The following is a 10000-nucleotide window of genomic DNA, read 5'->3' on the forward strand; positions in this document are numbered from 1 at the left end:
CCTGAGGAGCTCCTGTTCTCCGTAGCAGCCACGACTATCACAGACTAGGCACAGCTAGTGGTAGCTAGTGGCCAGCCGTCAGTGTTGGGAGGGTTACTTTCAAAACGTATTCCGTTACAGAATACAGAATACATGCCCAAAAATGTAATCTGTAATGTATTCCGTTACGTTACTCAATCTGAGTAACGTATTCTGAATACTTAGATTACTTCCGCATTGAATTGCATTTTATAAGTGTAGGAATGCGGCCATCAAATCCTGCTTAGGCCTACTAAACAGGCCTATTCTGGTGTGTTCTTCTGTTCCAAATGGCTGAAGTGTTAGGCCCACATAGGAGAATGTAAAGTCAACTAAGCTACCTGATACAACTTTAAAATAGCAAGGTGACCACTAAAACTACAGCAGGCAACTAGGCTAATTAAAACAAACAAAATAAATAGGCTACTTTAAGGGCATAGCCAGAAATTATTATTATTAAGGTGTGCCTGTGAGATTTTTCGGTGGCATCAACCCAGTACAAGTGAGGGGCGCATATGACAAGTGGAACGCAAATGACCTGTAAATGTAAACATGGGCTACGGTAGCCTATATCAGTGCTCTCAAAATGAACATGATCGGCGTAATAATGACAATCAAAAACCGCACGTTAAAATATGCTAGGCCTACTCGCAAGAATAATTCTTCAGAGGCTGCACCATATAATTCATTTTAAAACGTAAATGTAGATCTAATTAGAAAAAATAATAATCCATAAAGCTATTTTAAGTTAGAATAAAAAACGTAGAATGCAGTGCCTATTTTAGAGATTGGTTTTATTGTAGGTCTGAACTAGGCTTTTCTTAGGCCTATTGCTTAGCAAACCGTGTAACCGATTGGCCGAAGTAGCCTGAGCTACTAATACTTGGGAAAATATCCTTTGAACAGACATCAGGAACCACGATCAGTGAGGAACAGGAGTTACCTCCACTTACTTTACTCCTAATTTGCTGTGCAAACAGTCATTTCAGGGTCTCCGATGACGCGTCCATAATGCGCTCTGGCTGCGTTTTGAGGCTAGTGCAAGACGGCGAGGCTTGGATTTAAACATGTAAACAATTTCATCATAGATTGCTTTCAGGAGCTTCTGGGAAATGGAGTTGCTTTCATTTATTTAGAGAGTGAACAAACTTAGGAAACAGAGAAGTATCGTCATCTAATCCATTGATTTCAACAATGTAACTGTATTCTAAATACCAACTATTTAACTTGTAACTGTATCGGAATACAGTTACTCATAATTTGTATTCTGAATACGTAACGCCGGTACATGTATTCCGTTACTCCCCAACACTGCTAGCCGTCCTAGAGCCTACTGTTAGACTGTGAGATTACAGTAGAGATAGCCTCCCAGTGGGACTAAGGGAGTCTTTCTGCACTATAGTGAAACTGGTGCTTTCTGGTGCTTTCTGCCTTGTATCTGATGCGTATGCACGTGTGTGTGTGGGCTAGAGCATTGGTTCCAAAAGACTGGGTCGTGACCCACGGGTGGGTCGCAGGAGATTTTATTTGGGTCGCCAGCACAATTTATGTTGTATAATAGGCCTAGCTTATACCATTTAACCAGGAAAGCTATCAGTTTTCTTTTAGGATATAGTTTGTTTACCACAGTCATGGCCCTAGAATAGCATCTGAGCTAAATGAAACATTTTTGTGGGGCGCCTGCTATGGACCTAGCACTTGCTGTGTCAATCCATGTGTAATCTAATGGAATGAATGTGTCTACTCTATGTTTCCGAGGTGTTTTATACTACTCTTACCAGTGAGACCAAAGATAATTTTGCAGGCATGACAATAAAGTATATATTCTAGTGACTCTGTTGATATTGACATTTGACATCAATATGTAGCCCTGGGTGCTGAAGGGAGTTTGGGAATGAGAGGGTGTTTCTGTTTACATGGACGTTGGACCTACTTACTTTTGTCCACCAGTCCAGTAATGCATCGTGAGTATAACCAAAGTCCTTTTAGCCAAGTCCCTCCACTCGGTGGCCATATTGCAACACTTTTTGGGTGATCATCAGGCATCAGGCAATCAGCAGTCAATTCTCTACATGCCCACTCAACGCATCTGACTCAGATACCGCACTCCTACAACCTCTAGGGGCTGCTGGAACATCTTTTTCAGCATTCACGCCTCTCTGCGAGAGTGAAGTATCTAGACTCCTGACATGCAGCCGTCCTACCACATGCTCGCTGGACCCTATACCTACAAGCCTACTTCAGTCCATCAGCCCGACCATCGCTCCAGCTATCACACATGTGATCAATGCCTCGCTAACCTCCGGCACATTTCCAACAGCGTTTAAAATGGCCCGGGTAACACCGTTACTTAAGAAAGCTTCTCTCAACCCTGCTCAAGTTGAGAACTACCGCCCTGTCTCACTCCTGCCTTTCCTATCCAAAGGCATTGAACGAGCAGTCTCCAAACAGGTCTCTGACTTCCTTTCACAGAACAACCTTCTGGATCCAAATCAGTCTGGGTTCAAAAGCGGCCACTCTACCGAAACGGCTCTGTTGTCTGTAACAGAAGCCTTAAAAGAAGCCAGGGCGACCGCTCGGTCATCGGTACTCATTCTGCTTGACTTATCGGCTGCCTTTGACACAGTTAATCACCGCATCCTTCTCTCTATACTCGCTAACATGGGAATCTCCGGTTCTGCTCTCTCCTAGTTTGAATCCTACCTCACAGGACGCTCGTTTAACGTATCATGGCTTGGTCAGCTATCTGCACCTCACCATCTCACCACAGGGGTCCCCCAGGGCTCAGTGCTGGGCCCCCTTCTCTTTGCTATCTACACCACCTCCTTGGGACAGAGTATCCGTTCGCATGGCTTCTCATACCACTGCTATGCAGACGACGCACAGCTCTATCTGTCCTTTCCACCTGATGACCCCTTGGTTTCAGCACGGATCTCGGATTGCCTCTCAGACATAGCTACATGGATGAAGGCACACCACCTCCAGCTGAACCTCTCAAAGACTGAACTGCTGGTCCTCCCAGCTAAACCTACCATACATCAACATCAAATTTGACATCAACATCAAATTTGACTCCCTGTCTGTTTCACCTACCAGGACTGCAAAAAATCTAGGAGTTGTTCTCAACAACCAACTAAACTTCTCAGATCATGTTGCCTCAGTCGCCCAGTCATGCCGTTTCGCACTCTACAACATACGGAAAATCAGGACTTACTTGACTCAAGATGCTACCCAACTTCTGGTTCAGGCAATAGTCATCTCACGACTCGACTACTGCAATGCCCTCCTGACAGGTCTCCCAGCCTGCGCAGTGAAACCACTTCAGATGATCCAGAACGCGGCGGCGCGCCTGGTCTACAACCAACCCAAAAGGGCACATGTTACCCCGCTGCTCATCCAGCTACACTGGCTACCTATGGCGGCCCGCATCAAATTCAAGGCTCTAACGCTTGCCTACAAAGTAGTCTCCGGTTCTGCTCCCACCTACTTGAATGCCCTCATACAGACATACGCTACCTCCAGACCGCTGCGCTCCTCAGACGAACGACGTCTAGCTCTACCACCGGTACGCTCAAGCCAATCCAAACTTTTCTCATCTGTTGTTCCTCGTTGGTGGAACACACTGCCAGCTCCTACAAGGGCAGAGACATCCTTCTCCATTTTCAGAAAACTCCTGAAGACCCAGCTCTTTAGAGAACATCTCCTCTCATAGCAACACTTACAACAAGTCTTACTGATCCTAGCACTCACCAGCCGTCTCAAACTGACAAGTAACTGTTAAAAACAGCACTCGCTGATGCACTTATTCTTACTGTACTCTATTGTTTTTAAATTGTCCTAAAATTGTTGAGAACTGCTCTAAAACTTAAACTGTTTACTATGTTGTTAGTCGCTTTGGCTAAAAAGCGTCAGCCAAATGTAATGTAATGTAATGTAATGTAATGTAATGTAATCTATTTCAGCAGAAATGCGCGTGCGTAAAGCTTCAGGACGCCAACCTTGCTCCAGCGGCGAGATCACAACACATGATTAGCACAATGTCTTCACAACACACCACTTGATTGGCTCAATGTATTCACGTGTCAACGTTTTGCCGCTGAAGGGGATATGTAGACAACTGCCATATTGGCGTTAAAAACTTAACCCCATGCATTTCTATGAAGATTTTTTGAGTGCTGTGTCTCCTCATTAGAAAGTCTCTGGTATAACCCCATGATCTTTGGATTGAAGACCCTTGATAGTACCTTGACCTTCTATAATAAACTCTATCTATGACAGTGTTCACTCTTATTCTATTGTAATATGTATTTATGTATGTATTATGTCTTGCTGATCATTCTTATGATTAGACAGTGGCTATGGCCTTTTCAGCCGTGACGATACTTAGTCACACTATTAAAACAACTTTGATTGTGAACATAATTGTGATTTCCCATCTTGGGATGTCTACTAATATATTTGTGGTGGGGAGAGAGAGAGGGAGGGAGAGGGAGCGATGTGGTGGGGTGAGAGAGAGAGAGAGAGCGAGGGAGGGAGAGAGAGGGAGCGATAGATAGAAAGAGTGAAAGAAAGAAAGAGAGAGAAAGGTGGAGAGCGGTGTAGAAAAGCTCCTTTGTTCCGCCTCTCCTTTGAACAAATACAGGATTGGCTCTGTTGCCCTCCCTCCCCTTTTGCAGGCATACGTGTGTGTAATGAGATCCTCCACTTCGCCATTGTGCCCTTGGCTGCATTCACAATGGGATTTTCTGTCACTCTCTCGCTCGCTCACTGGTTCTTACACACACACACACACACACACACACACACACACCTCTTCACCATTCCCTTTCACTCCATATTCCTCTGTCCCTGCCTGTCTGTCTGTCTGCCTGTCTGTCTGTCTGTCTGTCTCTCTCACGCTCTTGTTCCTGTGGTCTTGTGAGAATCTGGATTCAGCCAGGGGCTTTGTCACCGCCAGATTATGTGCTGAATATTCTCTTTGAATGAGAAACAGGTGGTGTGATAGAAGGTGGAAAGTAGTGGGGTGGGGTGGAGGTAGGGGGGTGATGGTGTGTGTGGGGGGGGGGGATCGAAGATTTTAAAAGGGGAAAAGAGAACCCTGATCCACTCAGCAGTCAAGTCAAAGGGGGAGACCTTTGAAAAGGGGCTTAAGGAAAAGGCACTTGTATTGTGAAGTGGATGAATGAACAGCTACTAGCCTGCAGACATTGGTTCAAGGCTCAGCTAAGGTCATGTGATCTTGCAGAAATTCCCAGGTTCACCAAATCCCTGAAGCACACATGTACACACACACACACACACACACACACACACACACACATTCACATACATTCACATAACTAGCCTCATCACCAGTCATAGTCTATTACCCTCTCTCTCCATCACACACACTCATTCACATACACCCCTTGTACTTCTCCACACCCCCCCCCCCCCCCACACACACACACACACACACACACTTGGTACCTCCCCCAAGCTTTAAGGCACTACTAGTACTATCCGCGAGCTTTAAGGCACTACCATGTACTCTACCATGGGCTTTACGGTAGTACTTAGTACAGTAGCAGTAGTAGTAGCAGTAGTTGTAGTTTTAGTACCAGTAGTTGTAGCAGTAGGTTTAGTACTAGTAGTTGTAGTACTAGTAGTTGCAGTACTAGTAGTTGTAGTACTAGTAGTTGTAGTTGTAGTACTAGTAGTTGTTTTACTGGCAGTTGTAATACTAGTAGTTGCAGTAGTTGTAGTTGTAGTAGTTGTAGTTGCAGTACTAGTAGTTGCAGTAGTTGTAGTACTAGTAGTACTAGTAGTTGCAGTACTAGTAGTTGTAGTACTAGTAATTGTAGTACAAACACACACGCACACATTCGCATAACTAGCCTCATCACCAGTCATAGTCTATTACCCTCTCTCTCCATCACACTCACTCATTCAAACCCTCATCTTTACCCCTTGTACTACCCCTAAAACGTCATTCAGTGTAATACATTTTAAAATACAAAAAAATCTTGGCAGGCATAAGAAGCGGCGCTCGGGGAGCAGTGAGGGGTTAGGTGCCTTGCTCAAGGGCACTTCAGCTGTGCCTACTGGTCGGGGTTCGAACCGGCAACCCTCCGGTTACAGGTCTGAAGTGCTAACCAGTAGGCTACAACTGCCCCAACAACTATATGTAAGGACTGCATTGCCATTCCAAAATACTAATTAATTGTAATTCGAAACCTTTACATTCTGCAAATATTATTTCCACCACCAGGTTTTACCTATTTGTCAGGAATACGTTTTTGCATCAAAGTGAATTCTGTTAAAAAAACAATATTATTTAGTTTAATTGCATATTTTGAATATATGTGGTAATAAACAAAAGTTATTATTAGCATTTTATTTATTTTTTTAGATAAATATATGCATTACACTGAATGACTAAGTTATTACTCTGAAGGACGTCTTATCAAAAAGGTATAATGCAATGCCACTATTAGCACAACTATTGTTGTACTGTTGTAATATCATTAGACTAAACTAGACACAATCCTGAGTAAATGATGCAGCAGAAGATATTGTCAAAGAATAATCATTTTTTATTGAACATTTAAAACTTAACAAATAAAGGAACATTTAAAATTAGATGATCATCAAATAAACATTCTTTAATTATTCCAAAAACTTCTCCCAGTCTCCATGGCTAAGCTTGGACTATTTATTTATTATTAAACAAAACAATCCCTGTCAGTTCCATGCAGTTTTCAACAGCTATCAAGAAGAGAGGTCATGTCATGGATTTTTGTGAATGTTTCTTCTTCTACATATGCATAAGTTTAGTCATCTAGTTCATATGATATTCAGCTTTATTGTCAATGCACAAATTAAATACCAGTAGTCTAAAACAAAATGCCGTTTTACCCAGTGGTGCAAATAACTGACATGTCCAAAAGGGCCTTCATTAAATGCATTGCTAGACTGTTCATTCACATTTTAACGGGCCAAGTTGAAGAGCTACTGTCCGTTATTGTTTGTGCAAATAATATGCTGATTCATGTTCCCTTGCATTTTGCAACTATGAGGTCCATGGTTAGTCTGGCTTTCGCCAGACCAAGCTCAATCTTTTAAGAAATCGAAAAGGAATCGCCGGCAGATCAGGCTGAGTTCACCCAGCCTAGTCCATGGTAGGCGCCCGATAGAAATATTGTTTAATTTTGGGATTGAGAGATCCACGCACTGGCGCCCCCCCTGCGACGTGTTCGCCCCCGGTTTCAGAGCTATTCTAAATGCAAAAATGCATAGAGGGAGTTATGACAAAACCGTGACTGTTAACAAACTATAAGCTATATAAAGTAGGCCCTATGCTAGGCCTATTACACAACATAAATTGTCACTAGATTATGCTGGCGACCCAAATAAAATCTCCTTTGGGAACCAATGGCTTACAGTATCAAGCGGACTTAAGCTGCCACCTCTTGGCGAAAAGTTAATAGTTTTGCATATCAGTAGTAGCCTAATACATTTCACGCAGCTGTGTGAAACAAGGAAAGCGACACTTATAAATGGAACCCAACCCACTGTACAGTAGCTCAAGGTCTGTGGCTAAAGCAGCCATAATGAAAGCGTTATCATTGTTTGGATACTTCACACACACGTGTTTTTTAATCGCATAGACTACTACTACCAAACTGGAATCAAAGCACATCGACTCCCCTCTCACACCCTAAACACGCACTTCGAACAAACAAAAAACGTCTCAGTCTCACGGTATAGCCATAGGCAAAACTGTATTGGACCGGTGTAACGTTGGTACTAAATCATCCATCGCAAATAATGATTTTTGTAGCACGTGCAACAAATATGTGTAGGTACAGCCCTGCCCTGGATACATATCTCAACGTGCGCTCTAAAACATTTGGTTTAAATGGAGATGTAGATCACTCGTATCACGGGTGCGTTAATAAATCTACATTGCGGCGAGTTGACACAAATTATTCACTTTGACGAATTTATGTAGTTTCAGTCCTAGTTACTTTACTTTGAGCCATGCTCTTCCCTACTTGAATCACCTTTGAAAATAGAGGATTGAAGTAGCCTATATGGGAATGAACGTTGACTCAGATGCTTTTTGAGACTTTGAGCTAAATGTCACAGCCCGGTGTTTAGGATGCATCATAGACAGGTTATCTTTCAGGTAGCCTATATTTTCCATTAGAAAACCATCACGTAGCGAACGTGTTGTGGCTAACTCACTTAGCTCCTGTTAGTAGCCTAGGTTATGGTCATAAGCAAATGAGATGACAGTCGAAAGATGCAATTAGTGCTATTATCAATTTTCTTGGTAGCCTATAACCGCATTTATGGTTTTCTACAAATACATCAATAATCAAATTGGCCTCCATCACTCAACCAATGCTAACGGTAACATTATTTTACCTACTCTAGGCTATTGATATAACTTAAGATTAACGTAGCCTACCTGCAGTAAAAACCAAGCATGTCCGATAAACATTCTCAGATTTATTTCGGCTTCAAGAAGAAATGGGAATTACATGTCATGCAGAAATCATCCTACCCTTATCAGACGTTCTCTGCGGTAAACTACAGTCTTGTCCTTGTAGGAAGTGTAGTGTCTTTCCAACCCACTTTAGATTAACTTCCAACAAAATTACGTCTCACTGCAACGATGCGCCATCTGGTGGACAAACGACTACGTGACTCCAATACTAGAAATGCAGCCAAATTATTATGATGAATATTTTTGGTTTTCCTTTAATCCTACTGAATTTGTAATTATGTATCGGCCGTTGTAATTGCCGATACTGATGGTATGTGCGTACCTGTGTGTGTGTGTGTGCGTGTGTATATTTGTGCACCACCATCTACAGGCCAATGAGTGTACAGTCACTAACTGTACACATAACTTAATTTTTTTAGACCCCCCCATGGAATTCTACGAAACTTGGCATACCCCCAGAGAATGTCAGGTTAATCATACACATACAATTTGGTGCAGTTCTGAACATCTTAACTGAAGAGAGGGGCGATTAAAGCAGAATGATATTGCATTTTCATTTTTTACCGGGGGGGTGCAAATCACAAATGAGTGATTATGGGCTAGGTTGATGTGGGCCAACAGTTAGCCACCTATATCAAACAATGACCTTGATCTACAAAGTTTATAACGTTAAAGTTATTTACTAAATACACTTGTTTAGACGAATATCTAACAATAAAAGTGTTTCCTGGCATTGAATGACATGTGGATTTGTATATCAAGTTACCACAACATGAAAAGGTGAAAATATCAAATATATAAGAGACCTAAACTAACCTTCCTGTGTCACCTCAGGGGTCTCCAGGGGTCCTTTGATGATGTCACAGATTGTCACATGACAATCAGTTTCTGATATGATTTTAATATGGCTTTTTGATGTCATTACACTGAATGACCACTAATGAACTGACTATTTGGGACAAAAGTCCCCTAATGATTTCAATATCAAAACATAACAATAACTCGATGTCCTTTTAGTATCTCAATCCCAACACTCATACAAATGTGCCAAGGTAATTAAAATGAAATTTTGTATGTTATTTTTTATATTATTTAAAGATTATTATTTATTTCATTATTATTTAAAAGTCAAATTGGAAAGTCAATTTAAAGATTATTATTTATTATTATTATTTAAAAGTCAAATTGAAATCCGGACCATTACACTGAATGACAATTTTGCACTTTGTGACATTATTTCATATATATTTTTGCACTTTATTTTCATTACATCTTGGTGAAATAATAAAGTAGATATAGAAGTTTCACTTTATATGCTATTTATGTATTTAATTATCTTTTTTGTTAATTTAATGTATCCGGACCCCAAAAAAGGCTCGTCACGTCTTTGACCCAGAGATTCATCTTGTCTATCCTCAACCCTCAGGAGGAACTGTTCTGCTGCCTCTGTCTCCTTTTCCATCTCTCTCTCTCTCCGTCTCTCTCTCT

The sequence above is a fragment of the Alosa sapidissima genome, chromosome 24, assembly GCF_018492685.1.
Source record: "Alosa sapidissima isolate fAloSap1 chromosome 24, fAloSap1.pri, whole genome shotgun sequence".
Classification (NCBI taxonomy): Eukaryota; Metazoa; Chordata; class Actinopteri; order Clupeiformes; family Clupeidae; genus Alosa; species Alosa sapidissima.